The sequence below is a fragment of the Lissotriton vulgaris genome, chromosome 8 (assembly GCF_964263255.1).
Source record: "Lissotriton vulgaris chromosome 8, aLisVul1.2, whole genome shotgun sequence".
Classification (NCBI taxonomy): Eukaryota; Metazoa; Chordata; class Amphibia; order Caudata; family Salamandridae; genus Lissotriton; species Lissotriton vulgaris.
The window spans coordinates 271,228,045-271,252,457 of record NC_141696.1 but is presented as its reverse complement, the minus strand read 5'-3'; positions in this window follow the sequence as shown (position 1 = coordinate 271,252,457).

Below are 24,413 nucleotides of genomic sequence, written 5' to 3'. Positions count from 1 at the left end.
AATGCAGCACATTTCAAGTCTTAACAGAGCATCATTGTGTTGGCGTCTGTAGATTTGTGTCATGTGTTTAGAGAACAAGTAACAGGCAAAGCCTAATGCATTTGCCAATGCTTGTTTTTCTTTGGAATTTCCAGACTTTCCCTGGCAGTCGTAAAGACAAAAACATAGCATATCAGACCATCTATTTAAACAGGATAGATGTCTGACGTGCTTACACAAAAGGCCCCAAGTCCACAAGGCCATCGATGTAACATCCATTGCAGGAATCAGTGGGGGCACTGCCAAGCAGAAACATAATTAATACGCTCAACTGTAAGTTGTGGCTGAGTACCTTGTCAGCAAAAAGTTAAAATCAGGCCTTGGGTATTGGACACAGGTGTACATCTTCAGCAGAAGCTACCATGTTAGAGAGTATCTTCATTTGCTGTATAAGAAGCAAAAAATTCACAAAAGATATGTCTTCCACAATTCCAGCTAGGGAGAAAGAACATCAATGATATGGAGTGCAGATATTTTCCCTACCCAGTATAGCACCTTGTTTCTAGCGTATAGTCCTCTTTATGTTTTTAAGATAACAATTACAATCAAAAAGATAAAATCAAGTGATCCTTTATCAAACTCTCTTTTTACTAGCTTAATATGTCTTACTGCTGTTTTTCTTGTTGGTTCATTTTGCCTAAATGCAATTTTACTGTCTTTTTAACTAGGTATATACCCTCCTGTACTCCTTACATCTAGTAAATTCTGTATTACTGTTTTATTTGTTACTATATATCAGTTACTCTGTTTTTCACTTGCCCCTCCACTTTCTTCTAGATAGAATTATCTACCACCAACTTACACCCACATCCATGCTTATGTCCTTATTCCTTCCATAGTCTTTACTTATGTTTGTGCTCATTCTCTCCTTCATGCTCCTTTTAATATGGATTATTGTAATCACACATGGTAGATGTGCCATGCACTAAAGTAAATACTCATCACAAACATAGGAATGTCCCGTCCACCATATTGCAAGTGCATTATAGCTTATGTTCCTTATGAGTATCGTGTCTACCTCAAAGTATATCTCATCTGCCAAACTATACATAAGGCACGTTCAGAGAAAAAGAAAACTTAAAGGTGTATCTCACTTATTAGGAATCAGAAAAATCTGTGAGAGTATCTTTCATGTGCAGGTGATATGGTAGCGCCCTGCCAAACCCCCCAAAATCAGTATACTAACAAAAGTTGGTATTATAAACTAATGCCTATTTTATTATTGTTAATACTTAATTTATTTTGAAGTATGCCATCAAAGTGCAAACTCAATAAAGATTAAACAAATACAATCATGATAAAATAGAATTGAAACTGGTCAATACAGAGCCCGCCCTTTCCGTAGAAGGACACCCTGTACCCGTATTCCCCAGCCACGTGACTCATATCACCTGCTTTGAATACGTCCGCGGCACGCCTCACATATGAGTGGCCCACGACCCACACCTCCTTATTCGCAGATGGTGATTTCTGACCGCTGGTCCCCAGGAGTCGGGTCGACTGTACAGTCCGCCCCGCTTCGTAAGCTTGCGTAACTGAAAATCAAACAGAGACAAGAAGCGTGAGTATATCATTACAGCTTCACAACATGTGCAACCGCACATACCTTTTATAACAGTTAGAGGACCAACGCCCCACACGTTTTACTTGCTCCACACTCAGACCCCTGGCTGTCGCCTCAGTAGCAGCCCCTATCCGAAAGGAATGGGTCCCGAACTCGCCGGGGTTCAAGCCCGCGGCCGAAATAGACATCGCAAGCACCCTCCGGAACTGAAACCTCGTCAGTGGGGTGGCGTCAGCGTGCCTCAACAAGGTCCCCCCCCATGCTGCCACCCTCTGCGCCAAATATTCCTCTACGCACACAACAGGGCACATGGAAGACCCGGGGATCCTCTGAATGATTACGTAGTCCCCGATTGCACCCTGATCGGATTTGGACCTAACAAACGAGACCGTCATCGTCTCCTCCCTGACCTGAATGTGTTCCCGGCACAGTCCCCCCATCGTATCTTGCTTGTTCTTTGCCACTAATTCGCTTACCCGCATAGCCCCATGGAATGCTAGTGCAAATGCGGCTCGGAACAACACTGCTTCGTACTGGGATGAACACGTTGCCGGTAGTACGGACAATAACAGGGTCAACCTATCCAGACCTATCGGGTGCCTATCGTCTACTCTGTGACCCTCAAGGCGTTGCCACCCACGTAGCGCTTTCTGCACAACGAAAGACGCTGTCGGGTCCTGGATCCCATGAGCCTTTGCCATAAAGGAAATGGCGGCCCGATGCCTCTGGGCCGTAGCTACTGACTTGCCTGCCTGATGTAAAGAGAGCAGGAATCTCACTACAAACTCCTCCTGACCCCAAAGCTCCCCCCCGGCAGTACCCAAAAAGGCCCAATAGGAACGGAACGCCCCTTCATATGCCTTCCTCGTCCTGGGTGCTAAACTCTCTCCCACGAGGTTTTGTAGTTCGGGGCACCAAGAGACCAGAGAGCTTCGGGAAAGGGTGCCGCCACCGGGTCCGCTGTGGGCAGAAAACCCCAGAAGGCCTGCATACGGAAACGAGAAAGCGCATCAGCCGCTTGGTTCATCACCCCCGGCACGTGTCGCGCCCTAAACAGTACATTCAGTTGCATGCATAACAACACAATTTCCTTGCGCAGTCTCAGAATCAATTTGCATCGTGCTGCCTGACTATTGATACACTCAACCACGGTCATGTTATCAGACCAGAACACCACAGAGTGATCCCTAAACCCTTCAGGCCATGTTTTCAAAGCCACCAGAATAGGGAACAGTTCGAGAAAAGCAATGTTACTCGTCAACCCGCACTCATGCCACCATGACGGCCATTTTTGAGCCGACCATTGTGTACCCAATATGGCGCCAAAACCCATACTCCCTGCCGAATCTGTCCAAAGCCCCAACTCCTCGGAAGACACCGCTGGTTTGTTCCAGACAATTCGACCATTGAAATCCGCCAGGAATGCAATCCAAATGCGCATGTCCTGGCGAACCTCTGCCGAGAGTCTCGTGCGATGATGTCCTTCCTTCAAGCCGACCATGGATTGTGCAATCGAGCGGGAAAAGGGGCGCGCCATCGGCATTACTCTTAGGGCAAAATTCAACTGACCCACCACCTGTTGCAATTGATGCAGGTTTACTTTCGTTGCACGAATACATGTCTCAAGGGATAACCTGAATTTTAACACTTTTTCCTTGGGTAATCGAAAACAACCTTCCACCGAGTCGAGCACGATCCCCAGAAACTCGATCAAGGTCGAGGGACCCACAGTCTTACCTGGCGCCAATGGCACACCGAATTGATTCATTAGGACACAAAATTCATGTAAAGCCTGTCCACACTCAGAATCCCCGGCTGTCCCCAAAAACAGAAAGTCATCGAGATAGTGCATAACATGTTGAAAACCTGTCTTCCTTGTGAATACCCACTGCAGAAAACAACTGAACTTCTCGAAATAGGCACATGAAATCGAGCATCCCATTGGCATACATCTATCCATGTAATAGCGACCCTGAAACTGAAAACCAAGGAGACGCTGATCGTCTGGGTGTACCGGGAGCAACCGGAACGCTGACTCGATGTCCGATTTTGCCATCAGCGTCCCGGGCCCCAGGCGATTCAACATGGCAACGGCCTCATCGAAAGATGCGTACCGCACCGAACACACTTCCGGGTCTATCGCGTCATTCACGGAAAGACCACGTGGGGCTGACAAATTATGTATCAGCCGAAACTCACCCGGGTCCTTCTTGGGGACCACCCCTAGAGGAGAACAAACAAAGTTAGCAACCGGTGGCAAATCGAATGGACCGGCGACACGACCTCGAGTCACCTCTTTCCCAATCTTTACCTGCACCACCGCCGTGTGCTGTAAGACCGACATTTGATTCTTACAGTTTGGTACCCCCTGAAAATCCCCCACTGGGATGCGGAAACCATATGAAAACCCGTTTCTTAACACCCCAGCGGAAGCATGATCCGGGTATTCGCTGAGCCAAGGAATCATTGCCATGGTATCAATCGGGGTCGGTAAAGGCGCCCCTCGGACTATATTAGACCTGTTTGGCGCCTCCCTTACCACCGTTATCACCCGTTTTGGCTCTGCACATGGACTCAGGATGGGATGGCTGCCCGCACCCCCCACACTCATGTCTGAATTTGCATGACCCCTGGGGCCTAGTACATTTCCCTCTGTTAAAATTCCAACAGATCCCCCTTTTACCTGTGTTGCCACTCGGCTTCGAGTGGTACTCGTTACCTGCACCCGTCCGAAAGGGTGTCCCAGAGTTTTGGCGGGAAGATTCCCCCCCCGTTACTCCCTACCAATGGCACCTTCAACATCCCTGTACTCTCCATTTTTTGCCATGACACGGAGTCGTAACAATCCCAAGTCAACAATGGGTTGTGTTCTTTAGCTTTTCTAAACAGATTGTCATAGCAGAACCACTGATTGCCCCCATATGCCACAGAATACTCCATAATACGCGACTGATAAATGGGTAACTCGGTCAACAACTCGGGCCTGCGCTCACCCATGATGGAAGTAAAAATGCCCCACGCTCTGCCCCAAGTACCAATGGTCTCGTCGACCTTAAAGGCGGCCATTTTTGCGCGCCAAACACTCGGATGCATGAGCTCCTTTTGACTCTTCACATGCTCGATCTCGTAATGGTCGGTAAGCAATGAAAACATGTTTACATATTTATCCGCCCAAATCAATTCCTTAATTTCTTGTGGGACGTGCTGGGCAATCTTCTCCCTTCGAGAAGGTACAGACCCCTCCCCCGCAATCGGCAATGGCCGCTTACCTGAAGTAGACCCCGCGCTTGTCGCCGAACTTGGGCCTGCTGTACTTCCAGCCGCCGGAACCTGCGGGGGAACAGAAGATGTTGCCTTCGCAGCCTCCCTAGATTCCCGCAATTGCCTCATTACTGCCCGGGCTTCGTCAGCCGTGGCGCCCTCGCTATCGTTTCCCAACCACGCTGCCAATTGTGCCGCTAACTCGGGGGGCATATCCTCCCTGTTCACGGGGGTGTCCACCACAGGGATTGGATTCCCCTCTTTCGGCACCGGGATTGGCTCCTCTCGTGGGGTTTCGGGAACCGGGGTCTCTCCCCCAAGTGCTCCTCTTCTGGGCCTCTTGCTTTTTCCACCGGGGATTGTTCCCTGCAAAGGCCGTTTCGGTCCTCCCTCCCCGTCCTTAGCCTCCACCTTTTTCTTCAGATCGGCTATCTCCTTCATGAGCATGCGGAGCATCTCCTCGGTACCGACCCGCTTTCCGACTTTCTTGGGCATTCCTCAGACGGGATATCTGTAAGACAAAAGAAAGATTACAACGCTCAAAATTGGCTCTTCGTTCCGTCTCGAGCTCACGTGCAGCGGGGAGGTGCAGCTTCAGAGCACAGGAACAAGAGGATGCTTTCTTGGCTTCCGCTCCTTTTATCCGTCTTCAGGGTGGGCGTAAACCCGCCCCCGCCTGCCTCCGAGGGCGTGGCCGGCCGCGTCGGTGTCTAGGCCAGTCCACTCTAGGGCGGGAAAAAGGCGCGCCCCGGCTACGCCGCTTCGGGCATACCAGCCGAGACTCGCCTCCCGGCCAAGATGGCTTCCCGGGGGGATCGTGGTACTCCACCATACGTTCGGGGGGACCGAATGGTCGCCCCTTTCCACAAGTGTCCTTATATTTTCTCCTGTTTTCTTTGTACAAGGATTATGTGTCCTCCTCGGTATATTTGTCTTTGTTTTGTATTTTGACCCTGGTGACTGCTTTCCCAGGTATTCATCAGGACAGTGTCCCTAGTTTAATGGTTCTTAACATAACTATTGTGAGCAAGTAATAAGTGATTTTTATGAAACCTGGCTTTTTACTTTGTAGAGATCAGCTTTCACCGCTAGTTAGGGATCTCCCCACTTTTCTGTTTTTTTCTTCCGTTATGTTGTGATACAGGTGTGCAATAAAGCGCCGGGACACTCTTTGAGTAGCCGTGCGCTATACAAGACAAAAATAACATAACATAACATAACATTACATTGTATTTCAAGCAGCTAACCACAAATAGCATTCAAAACTTTAGTAAAGTTTGTGCAGTTAACAGTCCTGTAAAAGCGGAGGAGCGTGGTTCAGAATTCAGTGCATGCGTGCAAAACACATAAAGCCTGATTTCAAGTCTGGTGGTCTTGCGACCACCAGACTCGAATTGATGGTCCACATTACAACTTTGAAAGTCATTGCGGCGGTGGACCACTGGCTGCATCAGGAAACAGGAAACAATGTAAGAAGCTCCGCAGGTCTGGCACTGAATCACACAGCATATTACAAGTTCCACCACCACCAGCCATTCAATGCAAATGGTTGGTGGTCGAGGAACAAGGGGGGCTCCAAAGGGCTCAGATGCCCCCCGCCATGGGGATAGATTCAGGAGTTCACAACATGTGCCCCCTGTCTGTATTCCCCAGAAGTTCCAGCATTGCCTGGACGTCACAGTCCATGTCGTGGTGGAACTTTCTTGCCATTCCCATTGCAGTGCCTGTTTTTCAGGCACCACCATGGGAAAGGCAAAGGAGTGTCCGCCATATACGAGTTCAACTTGTAATAACGCAGGCGGTCCTTGTGCGGGTTTGGCACAGCTGTGCTGGTAGAGAGCCGGCACAACTGCACCAAACTCGTTATCAGCCCCATAGTTCTGGTGGATTCAGGACAAGTGAAGCTTACCAATTAACTTAACTGATGTGCGCGAAAATGTTGTAGGGAATTCTGTGAAGTGGAAATTAATCACATTTTAGTGATTTTTGGCTTATAGGAAAAACTGGTTGAAGGACTTCAGTGTGGGAATACTTTAGCTCGGTATCTGCCATTGTCTTATGGGTCAGCGGGAAATGGATCCTCTAAAGTGGAGGATGCCATACTCATTTATTTGCTTCTGCAGGATGTAGAAATGTAACCTTGCTCTGTGACCATGTGTCCCTAGGTCCATCTGCGTGTTTGCAAACATTCTGTTATCCAGCACCATTCCTCATTTTGCCTGGCAATTTCCAGTGGTGATTTTTTTTTTTTTTTTTTTTTAGTTTAAGAAAGTTTTATTTTCATTTTGAATTAAATACAAACATATGTCATAAGTAAATGGAAAACTAAAAATATGAAGAAAAATTTACAAAACATATGCAATGAGCAATAAAACCAATATTAATAAGGATATAGAAAGGGGAAGAAAGAAAGAAAGAAAAAGAAAGATACAGGCGAAGAAGAAAAGAAGAATGGAAGGACAAAAGAGGAGAAGGAGAAAGAAAAAGAAAGAGGGGAGAAGAGGGGAATAAGTGGGATGACTAAGAATCAGTCAGGGAATCGGTTGGAGGAAAGATAAGAAGTAAAAGGGAGCCAAAGAAGATCGGATTTAATTTTCAGGGGAACAGAAGAGGATGAAGCGATAGCAATCCTATGTTCATCGCAAACAAAATTCTACCATGTGTGAACTGAGATTTTAGAATTATCTTTCCAACATAATAAAATAACTTTAAATGCAAGGGAAATAAACAAGTCCAACAGTCCTGCAGAAGAAGAGATAATGTCAACTTCGGACGATAACGAGCCTAAGAAAATATTCTGAAAGGATAACGTAGTGGAGCAACAAAATATTCGCATACATATCTTCCAAATTTGCTTCCAAAAAGATAAAACAGGAAAACAGTCATACAACAGGTGTTTAAGTGGCCCAGGTTCTGTAGAACAAGACCAGCATAGTAAGGAAGATGTAGGGGAAAACTTATGAATACTTACAGGGGTGAGAAGAACTCTATGGTATAGGAAAAGTAGGGATTGAGTAATGTGAGCAGCAGGAGATACTTTAAACAGTTTGGACCATATACGATCCCACAGTGAGATAGGGAAAGTAGTATCAAGATCATTTTCCCATGCAGTCTCAACAATTGATTTAGGACGGTCAGTATCCAAGGACATTAATAAAGTATAAACAAGGGCAGCCTTAGGTTGTTGATGTGAAAATAAGGGATATAGTGAAGAGGTAGGAACAAGGGAGGGTAAAACGTCAGGCATTGAGAGGGAAGTAAGGTGTGATTGAATAGCAGACGTAATAATAACATATTCAGTAATATAAGACATAGGTAAGTTAAATCGTAGTTGCAATTCCAGAAACGAAATGAGAGAAACATTATCAAAAAATTGATGAACAAATAAAATATTCTTTTCTTTCCAGTGCTTAAAGTAAAATGTCTTGCCTTTATATCTAAGAAACTTGTTATACCATACAACAGATAATAAGAAACATTGTAGAGGGGACAAGTTGGAGGAGAAGACATTATGTAATACTGTTTGGGAATATTGTAAAATAGGGAATTTGGTTAAAAAAGAACATTTGGACATAAAAACAATATGTTGGAAGGGAAAATCTTTCAGCAGAGAACGTTCTAAAAGAACCCATGTAGGTATAGGAGTATCATTAAAATCATAGGCCAAAGAAAAGGATTGTTTAATCAGGAAGGCGGAGTGATAGGTTTTAAAGTTGGGAAAGCGGACACCTCCCTCAGACTTAGGGCGGATCAGCTTATGCATAGCTATTCTAGGATGCTTGTCATTCCATAAAAATTTAGAGCATATAGCATTTATACGGGAGAATATGAAATGGGAATTTTAAATGGTAGCATAGAAACAATATAAAGAACATGGGGGGTAATCATCATTTTATTCGTATCTAACCTACCCCACCAGGATAAAAATAATGGGGACCAAATTTGAAGAAGGGAGTTGATTTTCTTTATGAGAGAATCAAAGGTAAGTTTAAGGGTATCTCTCAAGGAGGGGGCAAACCAAATACCAAGATACTTAATTTTAGAGGGACACCATGCAAAATCAGTATTATTGAACATGAATTGATAGCAAAGAGAATTAAGTAGGAGGACTTCCGTTTTTGAGAGATTCAATTTATATCCCGATACAGAGGAATATAACTGGACCGCATTCAAAAAGGGGGGAAGGGAGGATTCAGGATTGGACATATATACCAACACATCATCCGCATATGCAGACAGTTTGATTTCAGTGGAAGACATTTTAAAACCAGTAATGTCGGGATTGGAACGAATTCTTTCTAAGAAGGGTTCTAGACAGAGGATAAATAATAAGGGAGAAAGGGTGAGGTTCCGTGACGATTTGAACCCGTGTTTTCAATGTTGTCGGAAATACATAATATTGGTATCAGCGAACCGCAAATGATCCATTTAGCATATCTTGGTGTTTTCGCTATGATACGAGCAAGAGTACTCCTGTTATGAACACATTTCTGATCTACCCACGGCATCCATCTTAGATCATGGCAGCCATTTTGTGTTCCTTGCCCTCACATACGCAATAACCTCTGATCACTTCATTTCGATTAAGGACACGTAGCTTTAGCCGGAGATTCACCTCTTTCATGACACGTGCACCTTAAACCAGATCACGCTGTAGCTACATGACTCGACAAAGGCTGCCTCCTCTGCCCGAGGCCAGCCCAACCGAACTGGTTCTCGTGTCCATTGTCCCGATCATGATTAGGCGGCCGAAGCCGGTAGCCTTGCCCATTTACAACCCACAAACATCCCTTATCCCACTTTTCTATCTTCCACACCTGGCTCCGTTCCTTTCTTTCTGAATCTTTATTAGGGGGAGGTAACGAAATTTACGATGAGGCGGTCCGGCTCTTGAATGCAATATTGACAAGGGATTGTGATGAACTAGTGGGAACCCCTCTTCGTAATGTTTGGCATCAGATATTATCAATGATTCCTGTGTAACGCCAAATATTTATTGTTTTAGACACAAAGGTTTCGAGAATGTATTACATGTAAAGAATTCGTCCCCAGCTAAAAATTCAGTATATAAGGAGCAACCCTCTTTGTACAAATCGAACAGGCTCCTAGACACTGCCCATGTGTAGTTTCTGTGACTTCTGTGTCCCTGCAGTAATAAACCTTTGGTCTTTGACGCCACCATCGAGAAGCCCGTGTTTCTGTTCATTTGCGCACCAAGGCAGGTGGAACTCCGGGGTCTTTGGGTGTTGTTCCCTGACACCTCTGGACGGAACCAAAAAGTCCAGAACTCCAATTGGCGCCCAACGTGGGGCGACGTCATTCGGTACCGGTCCAAAAGCCTGAAGAGTTCGAGAAGCTTCGTGTGAAGATTCCTGAGGGAGGCGCCCCACTTCATCGATCCCGGCATATCGCAAAAGTGGCCCGAAGTTCTCTTCAACGAGGGTTCCCGTTCGGACGGCTGCAGTGGGCCGTTGCCTTGACCGTCGCCCTGTCTTGGACCCGAGGTGCAGTCCTTAGTACAGCGAAACGTGACGGGTTTCTCCTTGGTGACGTCTTCAGTGCCTCAGTTAAGTATTTAGTGGTTGCTAGTTGGTTACTTCGTGAGGGTTGTTAAAATCCTTTTTGGTTCTTGGTTTGGTTTGGTTTCGTAAGATTATCACTGGTTGTTCTGGGTACGATAATCTATTTGGTTTAGTTTGGGTATCGATACATCAGTTCGTTTTGGTAGGCCTAAGTTCTTGGTTCAGGTGCACATATCTGTTTCTTGTTTTGTTTGTTTTTGTGTTTCGGACTGAAAATGGTAAGTCGGAGAAACTGTATGTTGTCTTGTTTTGGTTGCAACAGTGACTCACGATTGGAGGACTCATGTCTGGTTCCTCCGATTGGGACTCCCTTATATGACTTGTACTGTAAACATGGTGTAGGTCCTATATCTTATAATGAGGTGTGGGTCCGCTACACTGAGAAAGATGGTGTCCTTAGTTGGCCACTGCATGGTAGTTTTGAACCCGAAATTCTTGATAATTTAGAAGCGAAATTGTTTAGGAAGAAAGCCCGGCCGGCAATGTTTGATTCTTTCCGTTACTGGCGAAAAGAATCCAAACAGAGAGAAATTAAGAGATTAAAGAAAGAACAGAAAGAGCAAGAAGAATTGACTCTGGAGCAAGCGGCTAAGCAGCTGCAAGATAATGAGTGTGAGAAGGCCATAGAAGTGGCCATTAGAGAGCATAATTTGGCGATCGACAAGTGCTATCCTGCCTTGCCATCGAAAACAGCTAAGATACTAGAGGACCCCGAAAACGATCCTCTGTTGTCTTATCTATTACGGTCACCTCCACCGTATGCACAAGGTGCTACGGCTCCACCTTTACCGAATGTTCAATTGCCGGTTGCTGGACAACCTGGTATTCCTGGTCCTGCCCCTCAGAATCAGGTTCCTGTACCTCCTGTGGTTAATGTAAATGTTCCTACGGCTCCTCCTCCTGGGTTGCCGACTTCTATACCTGTATCTGTCTCGCTTACACCTACTGTTCCACAAACTATTTTTCTCGATTCTCCTACTGTTCCGCTATCTGTTCCTACCTCTACTGTGTTCTCTACTTCTGCGAGTGTGTTGACTCCACTTTCTGTTCGTCGAAGAATCACTGATTCTGTTTCTAACATTCTGTCTCCTTTCTATAAAACTCTAATCAAGACTCCTACTTCTGACTCTGTTCAGAGACGCAGCCAGCATCCAAGCACTGAGGAACGGGGAATTTTAGATTCCACGGCTCTCAGATGGATTTCGAAGAGTAGGAGATATAGTACGAGAGATGTGCTAGATACATTTATGCAGTGGAAGGAACCAACGCAACGGTATGTCTTTGATGAGATGTGCTCGCTGTTACGTGAGGAGATAGAAGAAGATGATGTTGAATCGAATTTAGAAGACTTAATCAAGGTTCAGAAAGAGTTTGCTGCAGGAATGATAGTAGGTGAAAATATAGGAGAAGCGATGGAACTGATCTTAAGTTTTAGAAATGATCCATCTCTTCGTTCACCTAGAGATTTAGAGAAAGGTAAGACGAAGCTAAGTCGCCAATATCCAATGAGAGAGGTTCCTCCAATTTGGCGCGAAGCTGTGCAAGCTGACAATGTTAATGGTATTGTAGCTGCTCCGGCGCAATTCCAAAGGGTGTGGATACACATTCCGTGGAAGCGAGCAGAAGTGCTAGCAGTAAAGCAGGCCTTGCCAGACCCGCGCAAGAATCCTGCTGGATACTATAAGGAATTAACACAGACAGTTGAGGCTTGCATAATGAACTTAGCGGACATTGATATGTTATTTGGTAATGTAGTTCCACAACCAATTTGGGCTAAAATTCGTAGAGAGAATCATCCAGTTGCCCTGGGTGGTGATTGGGCAGCTATCATTGCAACGGATGGTCAGCAAACAGGTGGTGCAAAACCCGAACCCCTAATTGCTAATCTTCCAGGTAGGATAATAGACTTAATGAAGACTCTGATGCCCGCATTGCGTGTTAATTGGGACAAGTTATCCGCATGCAGGCAGAAGAAAGACGAAAGTGTCTCCGACTTCTTCACGAGGTTCGAAGAGACTTTTGTAGATCATAGTGGTCAAGATATGAGCACAGAAGGAGGACAGAGACTGTTTGTCGATAAATTTGTGCATAATTTGTTACCTGAGTTATGCAATAAATTAAAGGATTCAGAGAGTGCGTGGGCTGTTTCTACAACTGCGCAAATACTTGCAACTGCACAGTATTATGAAAATAGGGATAAAGCGAAAAAAGAAAAATCAGACAAGAAAATGAAAGATTTAAAAACTAAAGTTCTTTTGCAACAGGCGTATCCGCCTCGCACGAATCAGACTAATACGCAACAGAATTCGTATCAAAGAACAGATTATAATTCACCGAGGCCTCAATATCAGTGGAACCAGTGTGCGTACTGTAAGAAAGAGGGTCACTACAAGAATGAGTGTCCGATCTTAGCGCAAAATAATGCAGCAGCTCAGAGAGGTCGTGGTAGTTCTGTGCAGAATTCTAGAGGTCGAGGGCGAGGTGCTATGCCTCCACAGACGAATGATCGTCCTTCCAATCACTTTGATCAACGAAATGGACAGTCTGCACAGCAAAATAGATCTCAACAATATCTTGTTGAAGACTATTGTGAAGCGGATGAGGGATTTCAGCAAAATGGGTACAGGGACAGCTATGGACAGAGAGAGGGAGTAGTATCAGTTCCAGTGGATCAGAGTGGGCCTTATGTCGCAGTAGCAACATCAGGTGTAGTCGAACCGTTTCTGTTGGATACTGGTGCCGCAAAAAGTTCTATCATTCATGCGAAACTCCCTGGCACACCTTTGTCCGGCTCAACAAATGTTTCTGTAGGTTTTTCAGGCGCCCCTGTTTACAACCCAATATCTGGTCCTTTGTCTATTTCTGTTGGACCGTGCCAATTAAAAGCACCACTGATTCTGACGACAGGTTGTAATGAAAATCTGCTTGGTTTAGACTTGTTAAAACGCCTATATGCGACATTGTACTGTTCTCCGGAAGGGGTACAACTTACATTGGGTAAAAGAATCACCTCTCCGATGTACTTGTCAATGGATGCACTCCCGCCAGAGCTGCGTTCACTCCCTGATACTCTTTGGGCCACTGGTCCTAATGATGTAGGCCTTTTAGAAATACCACCATATGTAGTAACTTTGAAAGCAAATGTGAAGTTTCCAAGAATTCCTCAATACAAAATTTCTAGTGAAGGTGAGCGTGCACTTTTATTGATTGTGCAAGATTTGATTAAGAAAGGTGTGGTTGAAGAAACTAGAGGAAATGTCTGTAACAGTCCTGTATTACCGATTTTGAAAAGAACTGATCCTACAAAGCCTCCAGTGTATAGGTTTGTCATCGACCTCAGAGAAGTCAGTAAGATTGTGGTCCCGCAGTTTCCTGTGGTTCCAGACATTACTGCCTTGTTAACATTGATTCCTGCTACAGCTACTTGGTTTTCAGTCATCGACCTGAAAAATGCCTTTTTTAGCATTCCGATAGCCGAAGAAAGCAGAGATATTTTTGGCTTCTGTCTAGGAGGTCGCAGTTTCAGATTTAAACGCGCTCCACAGGGCTACTGTGAGAGCCCATCTATTTACAGTCAAGCATTAAAAAGTCAGTTAGATTCCTTTGTCCTTCCTCCAGGTTCTGCTCTAGTGCAGTATGTAGATGATCTTCTAGTGGCTGCCGATGACAAGAAAACTTGCAAAGCAGCTACGGTTTCGTTATTGCATCATTTGTCTAATTTGAATCACAAGGTATCACCTTCAAAAATGCAATACTGTTGCCAAGAAGTGACCTACCTAGGTCATCTCTTGTCAAAGGAGGGAAGGAAGTTGACCCCAGAGAGAATAAAAGCAATTACGCAGATGAGTGTTCCCCGCACACAGAGAGAAGTACGTGCCTTTTTAGGTATTACCTCTTATTGTAGGCAGTGGATCCCAAATTTTTCTCTTTTAGCAAAACCATTGGTAGCTTTGACTGGGAAAGATGTTCCGAGTCCGGTGCCATGGTCTGATGAATGTCAGGAGAGTTTTTCTGAGTTACGAAATGCACTGTGTTCAGCTCCTGTATTGGGTACACCCGATTACAGTAAGCCATTCACGCTCTACGTTCACGAGAGAGAAGGTTGCGCGTTGAGTGTTCTGACACAGACGTTTGGTGATAAACAACACCCCTGTGTGTATTTCTCATCAACATTGGATCCGGTAGCTAGAGCGTTACCTAGTTGTTTGAGAGCTACAGCGGCAGCTGCGGCTTCCATTCGACAATCTGCTGGTTTGGTGATGAACAACATGCTAGTGGTCATGGTTCCTCATGCGGTGGACACACTCATGAACCGAACCAAGACACAACACCTTACCAGTGCGAGACTATCTGGTTACGAGCTGACATTACTAGCGAGTCATATTCAGATCAAAATATGTAATGTATTGAATCCAGCAACGCTGTTGCCGGCTAACCAAGAGTCGAGTGATTCCGAGCCACATGATTGTTGTTTTAGAACGGAGGAAGAGACAAAAGGACGTATTGACTTAAAGGACACTCCATTACCAGATCCAGATGGCACGTTGTATGTGGATGGGTCATGTTTTAAATTGGAGAATGGTGATGTGACTGCTGCTTACGCAGTAACGACTTTGAAGACGATTGTGGAGACTGCAAGAGTGAGTCAGAATTCTGCCCAAGCTGCAGAATTAATAGCTTTAACCAGAGCGTGTGTTTTAGCTAAGGGAAAGAGAGTGAATGTTTTTACAGATAGTCAGTACGCATTTGGCGTGGCCCATAGTTTTGGCCGGTTGTGGAAAGAAAGAGGTTTCATTACGTCCCATGGGACTAAGATTCAACATGGTCAGCTAGTTAACGACCTGTTGGAATCTCTAACCTTGCCGACTGAAGTTGCGATTGTGAAGTGCAGTGCTCATAAAGCAATTACGGATGATGTTGGTCGTGGGAATGCTTTTGCTGATGAGACTGCTAAACAGACAGCTAGAGACATGATGAGTAGAATGTATGTTGCTACGTCTGCAAGGTGGATTGTTGAATCTGGAATGTGTGAGGATACAATGGAAAGTGTGAAAGAGATTCAGAAAGAGGCAACTGAAGAGGAAAAACGTGTATGGAGAGAGAGTACGGGCAAATTGGATTCGAATGGGTGTTGGATTGATTTGACAGAACAGCAGCGTTGGATGTTGCCTGATGCGTATGTGCTTGCAGTGGTGACGATGGCGCATGGAGTAGCGCATATAAGTTCTAAAGAAATCTGTAAGATGTTGGCTCCAGTCTGGAAGAATGATGGGATCAATAAGTGTGCAGAGAGAGTGGTGAAAAATTGTATGGTATGCCTGATGCATAATCCCGGCAAGGGAACTCCAACTCCTGCTGGTCATTTCGCTCCTCCTTCCTGCCCCTTTGAAGTGATTCAGTTAGACTTCATTCACATGGATCGCTGTAACAATCTAAAATATGTCCTGGTGGTAGTTTGTGCTTTTTCCAGATGGATCGAAGCATACCCACTAAAGGACAACACTGCCCTATCAACTGCCAAAATTCTCCTCAAAGAATATTTCCCTAGATTTGGAATGCCACGGATTGTATGGTCAGATAACGGAAGTGAGTTCATAGGGAAAGTTATGCAGAGTGTGTGTGCCGGTCTGAACATAAAACAGAAGTTTCACAGTGCAAACCATCCCCAGTCTGCTGGCTTAGTTGAGGGTTACAATGGCACCCTCAAACTAAAACTAGCCAAAATTCAAGCTTCCACAGGTTTGTCCTGGCCAGACGCACTTCCTTTGGCTTTATTATCAACAAGAGCAACTGTACATTCTAGAGTGGGGCTTAGCCCGTATGAGATCGTTTTTGGCCGCCCGGCAAATATTTGGGGTGTGCCGAGGCCAAAGGAGTTTTGTTCTCTAGAATATCCTATGTTGATCGACTACCTTTACGACTTGACTGCTAAATTGAGTCTTATTCACCAACAGGTTTTCGATGCATTACCAAAGCCTCCGGAGAGTCCAGGGCATCAGCTGAAACCCGGCGACCAAATTGTAATCCGGAACTTCGCGAGGACGAAGAATCTTCAGCCCAGATACATCGGCCCTTTCCAGGTCCTGCTTGCAACGAGAACAGCAGTTCGTGTAGCTGGTCGCAAGCATTGGGTGCACGCATCTCATGTTAAGCGTGTACCCTTGCCACTTCCTTACGACGACTGGGTGAAGAAGGGAATTGGTGCCTCCGAATTTGAAAGTACACCAAAGTTCATCCCTTTCAGCGATGCCGAATTGATTACTGACACTCCGAAATCTGACTCTCCTCCCGAAAAGACTCCTTTGAACTCTGAACATTTGTCCCCTGCATCAGAAAAACATTTATCACCTGCGAACCTGAACACTGCAACAGCTACCAGTGATACGCTATTTGCCGATCAAACAGTACCTGCTAAGCAAAAATATAATTTACGACCTCGTAAAATGGACAAATAAAGCAGACAACTGCCTATTGTGATATTTTGAAATATTGAACTTTTGCCTTCAGCCAGGAAGTTTGCTATTGTTTTATTGTTTTTAAAATTGCCTTGCCATCTGGGTAGCCGTAGGGTCGTGGCTGTGTGCCTAGTTGAATCTGCGGGGGTCTGACACAAGGTCGATCTTTCTGTTGGTTCTGGGAACTCCCAGGGCTGATAGAGGCATTTTCATCTACGTACACATCATCAGTGGTCGCGAGCGGATTGTAGAAGATGGAGCTTCCTGCGCTGCAACGAGAAAATGTGATTTATGTTCGCAGAAACAGACTTTACAGAATTCTTCACAGCAAATGCTTTTTGATGCAATGTGCCAATACATTTTTAATTGTTTTGATAACGTTGGTGGGTGGAATCGTTTTCTGTATAAATTTGATTTTTGTGCCAGTAACTACAGTACCTCCCCTTTATCCTGCTACTTCTACTGTTTCCTCTATACACTCTTTTCACTCGTTTCCTGAACATGAGCAAGCTCGACGCTCAGAATTCATTAACAACACTTTTGTACAGCTCTTGCACCAACACCAACTGGTAGTCAACACTACAGACTGCTGGGTGTGTGGCTTGATACCCCACACTATGGATAAAGGCATTCCCTATCTGGTTTTGCCTTTCAGCTACAATGGATCATTTCAGGCCCTTCAAACCATCTTTGCTTATGCCCTTGAAACCTATCCTCAGCGTCCACCACTTTCCACTAAATATAACTCTGCCAACAAAGCCTTAGTCCAGGGAATTATTGACATGATCAAGGACATCAATAATACTCCATCTTACCCTAGAGACGAATTGCGAGTATATTTAAGTTGGAATTCTTCAGAGTATCGCCTTAGTTTGGGAGAAAGCAAGCGTAAAAGCTCAACTCCAATCTGGGTCGTACCTCACCGAGGTCAGGTCTGTTTGCAAGGTAATGGGAGAAATCCGAGAGCTCAGCTAGGGAGGAGTGAGTGCGTAGAGACTTATGTGTTTCCGGCTAACTCTTCCCCTGCCTTCCTTACTGCTAGGGGTACCTACTTCATCTGTCGAGACCGAGCATATACATGGTTACCTGCTGACTTTTCAGGGTCATGTTATATTGCTCGATTGTTGCCTCCAACATACACTGCTTCATCTGACTACCACAGGACCAGAGTAGCGAGAGGTGTCTTCAGCAAGGAAGATACCGCTGGTCAGGAAGCTGGAGATTTCTTCAAAGGCTTCCTTCCGTTCTGGGGGCCTATGGCCAATAGTAGAAACATACGTCAGCTAACACGGGTAGTTGAATCTACTATTACCGAAACTGCTGGTGCCCTTAGCAATTTGACAGCTGAGCTTCAGGCGGATAGACTCATGACGTTGCAGAACCGTATGGTTCTAGATGTTATACTTGCAGATCGAGGTGGGGTATGCAGAATGATCCAATCGAGCTGCTGTGTCTTTATTCCCAATAATGCTCCAACAGTTTATGAGGCGATCTCTAAGCTACACAAGATATCAGACTCTATACACGTAGACAAGGGAAACTGGTCCTTCATGGAATGGTTTTGGACTCTGATCTCAGCGTGGGGATGGAAGGTTCTAATGGTCATTGGTGTCATCTTAGTATTCCTCTTCTCATGCTGCCTGATTATCCAGTGTGGTCCAGCCCTGTGTAGCCTTTGTGCTGCAACCTGTTTTAGGAAACCACCTGCGTTTGGAGAAAAGGCACGAGAAAGGATGATGATACAACAGCATGTCACTGACCTGATGAGCATAGAATTAGATTCTGACATAGACTGAGTAAATTGCCTATGTAAGGGCAAAAGGAGGGTCTGAGGTTCCGTGACGATTTGAACCCGTGTTTTCAATGTTGTCGGAAATACATAATATTGGTATCAGCGAACCGCAAATGATCCATTTAGCATATCTTGGTGTTTTCGCTATGATACGAGCAAGAGTACTCCTGTTATGAACACATTTCTGATCTACCCACGGCATCCATCTTAGATCATGGCAGCCATTTTGTGTTCCTTGCCCTCACATACGCAATAACCTCTGATCACTTCATTTCGATTAAGGACACGTAGCTTTAGCCGGAGATTCACCTCTTTCATGACACGTGCACCTTAAACCAGATCACGCTGTAGCTACATGACTCGACAAAGGCTGCCTCCTCTGCCCGAGGCCAGCCCAACCGAACTGGTTCTCGTGTCCATTGTCCCGATCATGATTAGGCGGCCGAAGCCGGTAGCCTTGCCCATTTACAACCCACAAACATCCCTTATCCCACTTTTCTATCTTCCACACCTGGCTCCGTTCCTTTCTTTCTGAATCTTTATTAGGGGGAGGTAACGAAATTTACGATGAGGCGGTCCGGCTCTTGAATGCAATATTGACAAGGGATTGTGATGAACTAGTGGGAACCCCTCTTCGTAATGTTTGGCATCAGATATTATCAATGATTCCTGTGTAACGCCAAATATTTATTGTTTTAGACACAAAGGTTTCGAGAATGTATTACATGTAAAGAATTCGCCCCCAGCTAAAAATTCAGTATATAAGGAGCAACCCTCTTTGTACAAATCGAACAGGCTCCTAGACACTGCCCATGCGTAGTTTCTGTGACTTCTGTGTCCCTGCAGTAATAAACCTTTGGTCTTTGACGCCACCATCGAGAAGCCCGTGTTTCTGTTCATTTGCGCACCAAGGCAGGTGGAACTCCGGGGTCTTTGGGTGTTGTTCCCTGACACCTCTGGACGGAACCAAAAAGTCCAGAACTCCAAGGGGACACCCTTGACGAGTGCCTCTGGATAAGGGGAAAAACTTGGAAAATTGGTTGCTAACAAATATACTGGCGCGAGGAGAGGAATAGAGAAGTTTGACCATTGAAATAAAGGAGGGACCAAAGCCAAACCATTGTAGGGTACGAAATAAGAACTGCCAATTGATTCGATCAAAAGCTTTTTCAGCATCTAAGGAGAGCGCTGCTAAAGGGACTTTAAGATGCTTGCTGTGGGAAATGACATTAGAGAACAAACGAGCATTGTCCGCAGCGAGTCTGCCCTTCACAAAGCCAACTTGATTTGTGTTGATAAGACGGGGGATAAGGGAATCAAGACGTGCAGCAAGAATTTTAGCAAAAATTTTGCAGTCGTAATTGATTAAGGATATAGGACGATAATTTTTACACTGGGTGTGGTCTTTATCAGGTTTCGGGATTATGATAATTAGTGCATCTAAAAATGACCCAGAGGCCTTTGCAGTAGAAATAAAGGAATTGAAGAGTTGTAGGAGTTTAGGAGCAAAAATATTATGAAATGAGGAATAAAATTCGACAGGCAGGCCATCCGGACCAGGAGCCTTTGATCTTTTGAGTGAATTAATGGCTCGAGTAACTTCTTGGAGAGTAATTTCGTTTTCCAGGGGAGCAAAATCATCCGGTAATGAGGGGGGAGCCGGAAGGCTGTCAAAAAAGGACGATAAGATTACATCAGAGGTGTGTGTGTCATCAGTGTACAAGGATTGATAGTAGGAATGGAAAACTTCAGCGATATCCTCATCTGCCGAAACCAATTTATTTAGAGAATCATTAAAAATTGGACCTACATTCTTGCGTTCAGTTTTAATTTTTAGGTAGTTAGCCAGCATTTTCCCCGCTTTATTCTGGCCACCATAACATTTGGATTTAATTTTAAGTAGAGTATTACATGCCTCATTAGTAATAATTTTATTGAGTTCTGTTTTTGCCAAAATTAAATCATGAAGGGAAGAGGAGGATTTAGAAGAGAAATTCATATGTTCAAGGTCTTTGATTTTTCGAAGTTTGTCATCATATTGTTTCCGATTAAGTTTCTTTTTCTTAGCAACATAGGATATGGTAAAGGCACGGAACGCAGCTTTAAATGCATCCCAATTATTAGGGATAGAGGTATCAGAGGGATAATTAAAAGAAAAAAATTCATTGAAAAATTGCACACTCTCCTTCATGAAAACTGAATCTGATAAAAGAAAAGTGTTAAACTTCCAACGATTAAATTTAGAGGAAGTAAGTGAGAGATCAAGTGTAGTGTAAACAGGGGCATGGTCAGAAATGAATATGGAACCTATTTCAGATTTCTGAATGGAGGGGAGTAGGGATTTGCTAACCATAATATAATCAATCCTCGATCGGGTGTGATGAACATTAGAGAAGAAGGTATATTCCAACACATCAGGATTACACAATTTCCAAGAGTCATACAAAGGACGTGAGGCAATGGCCAATTGGAAACTCTTATGCGATTTGTCGGGTTGAAATTTACTGGAGGATAATCTGTCAGAGAAAGGATCTAACCATTGGGTAAAATCACCTGCAACAATAAAATTGGGGCAATCAAGGGAAGAGATCAGGGTTTTGATGGCAATCCAAAACTTAGGGTCAGGACGTACCGGGCCATAAATATTTAGAAGCACAAGAGTCTTATCATGGATAACAACCTTAACCATTGCCCAACGTCCTTCATCATCATGTTGAGAGGAGATAATTTGTACATTCAATGCCTTGTGAAATAAAATAGCAACCCCTCCCTTTTTATGAAGAGCAGGAGAAAAAACAACTTGACCAACCCACTGTCTCTTTAACTTGAGTGATTCAACATCAGAACAATGCGTTTCTTGGAGAAAAACAACTTGAGAGTTAAGTTTGGATAAATGAGACAATACCTTTTGACGTTTGACAGGGTGACCAAGACCACGCACATTCCATGAGACAAAATTACACACCATGGAGGTAAGGGACGATGGACGACACATGAAGAGGACACATGGCAAGGGAACCACTACATGAAAGGAAACTGCAAAGACAAAAAATACGCGTGAAGATAGCTCTCAAATTACATATAGCACAAGTAAAAAATCTGGTCAAGAGAACAAAGTACATCACAGAAACGAGTAAATGCGGAAGAGACTGCAAAGGGAAAGAAAAATATATAGCAAAATAGATGAGAAAAAGAAAAACAGAAGGAGGAAACGAAAAAACAGAAAAAAGAGGGGAGAAAGAAAAGAGAACAGATGAAAGAAAGAGAAGAGGAAACGGATCAAGGCACAGAAGCCTGATCAGAGAAACAGAAAACAACCAAGACATCAGGGGCAAGGATACACCAGATGGGGGACATACCCCCACGAGCCACCGGAAGATGGACAAATATAAAAATATAGAAAAAGAATGTAAGAGCAAAAGAAGTAGCAGATGAATAACAAGCGTTGAATAAATAGAGTTAAGAATGAAGGGATGGCAGAAAGGAGAGGGAAGAACCACAGTTAAAAGGAAAAGAGGTATAAGTAAGACAATGTTGAGTAGGAGTAGTAAGCCATATTACGAAGCAGCGTCCATCGTGGAGGGAGAAAAATATTGTAGATAGGCATTAAGTTTTTGGGGATCATCAAATGATCTGGTTCGACCATTATGAGTGATCTTGCAAAAGCAAGGATGAAGGATGCCATATTGAATGTTGAGTTGTCGCATAAGAGGTCGTAGATTCAAGAATTCTTTTCTTCGGGCATTCGTTGCAGACAAGAGGTCTTGTGAGATAAAGATGTTGTGACCAGACCACTGGAGACGTCGTTTGAGTCTGGCAGCTTTCAGAACAGCCATTAACTTAGTGAATTCCAAAAAGAGCATAATAATTCCACGAGGTTTATTAGAAGCAGAGGTAACACGGCCGAGGCGATGAGCACTTTGAATGAGTGTGACGTTGATTGGAGATCCAAAAGTTCACGTAAAAATTTTTGCATAAAAGACACCATGTCGGGACCTTCCAAATTTTCCGGAATACCATAAACGCGTAGGTTGTTTCGGGGATTACGATTTTCCAAATCCTCTGTGTGCAATTTGAGTTTAAGGATTTCTTGCTCTAATAGTGGGATTTTTGTTGAGACGTCCTGAAGGTCACTAACCCTTTGCTCCAAACTTAAAACTTTGCCTTCCATAAGAACCCAACGGTCTTCAATTTGTTTAAGTCTGTCATTAGTAGCAATCATAAATGGTTGAAGACCACGCACCTCCTCGAGGATGGAGTCCAGAACCGGATTCGAGGACGACTTAATGGGGGAGGGCGGATCATTCTTAAGTCGTTTTGGTTTGGTACCTGTTTGAGATAGTTTGGAATCGTTGGCCATTGTAAATAGCGTGAGTAGGATCCAAAAGGCGCAGGAAAAAGTAGAGCAACACAAGACACTGCAAAAAATAGAACTTGAGAAGAGTTGCACCAGAGTCTTATTCAGTAGATATAAAAAAAATGAATAATAGCGACTATAACAAACATGTAGGCTAGTTGAGGCTGAAAAAAGAGCGAAATATAGCCCAATAAGTAGCCCACATGTCAAGATGGCACTGAATTGCGAAGTAACACATCCATGTAAAGTCGCATTATGAGCTGAATGAGAGAGTATCCTATGTCATAGGATGCATGAGTAAGGAGCGGCACAAGTGGGTTAGTGAGCATAAAAATTACAACAGCAAGTGCCAATAACTGTGGTACATGAAGCCAAAAAGGTAGAAAGAGTCATGTGTAAAACGGCATACTTAAGATGGCAGCACCTGTTCCTGTCACAGCATACATCTTCAGTCACAAAAAACAGAAAAAGAGCAAAAAATGGCAATGCACTAGTCTAAAAATGGCACAATGACAGGAGATATAGCAGCGTGACCGTTTATTTGCTAGATAGAGAATTAGGGAGTCGAGCGGTAAAGAGAATCACGACACGGGCTCAGCACTCAAAATGGCGGCCGCCCGAGTCATATATACAGGAAAATTACCGCTAGTCCAAAAAGACTCCACAGATGACGAATTCCTCCTTCAGCAGCAACATTAGGGTCACGAAGGATTCCGCCGACCCAGGAAACTTTTCCGCCGTTCAGGCAGCCAGAAAATGCGCTCTCACGGCATCCGCGGGAATGTCCGACACGGAGCTCACGGAGAAGCCGTCCTCCTCAGCTGGCGTGCAAGCCACGCCCCGTGATTTTGTTTTAAACAGCCAAAATCTCTGGGTGAAAGCTAAGAAATCCAATATGTTCCAGTGGATCTCATAATTGCAACTATGCTGGTAACTGATGTTACCTGACCTCATCATAATATGGAGGCAACTCCTAATCGAGGACTAAATCAAATTTAAGATTATGTATGTATTTCCTCAGCTGCATTCTGATCATTCTGGTGCATTTTACATATCAATGTCATATGGCTTTAATTCAAATCAAATCATTATCTCTGTCTTCCCTTTGGTAGTCGGTTTACTTTTTCATAACCCTGTCCTACGAATGCCGTTTTGCGATTAGTTGTTGTGGGTTGTACTAACTGTGACTTCCCCCGCAGACGCATGTTGTTTTTGGTTTGGCCCACATTACGCGGTCGTGTGTAATAAATGACTGTGCGTGTGCACGAGGCGTCAGAGCCGGCACACGTGGTCGCAGAATAACAGTCTCTTTTGCGTGCTCCATTTTATTTTGGCCTCACTTTGCTACCTGCTGTTGGTTGAA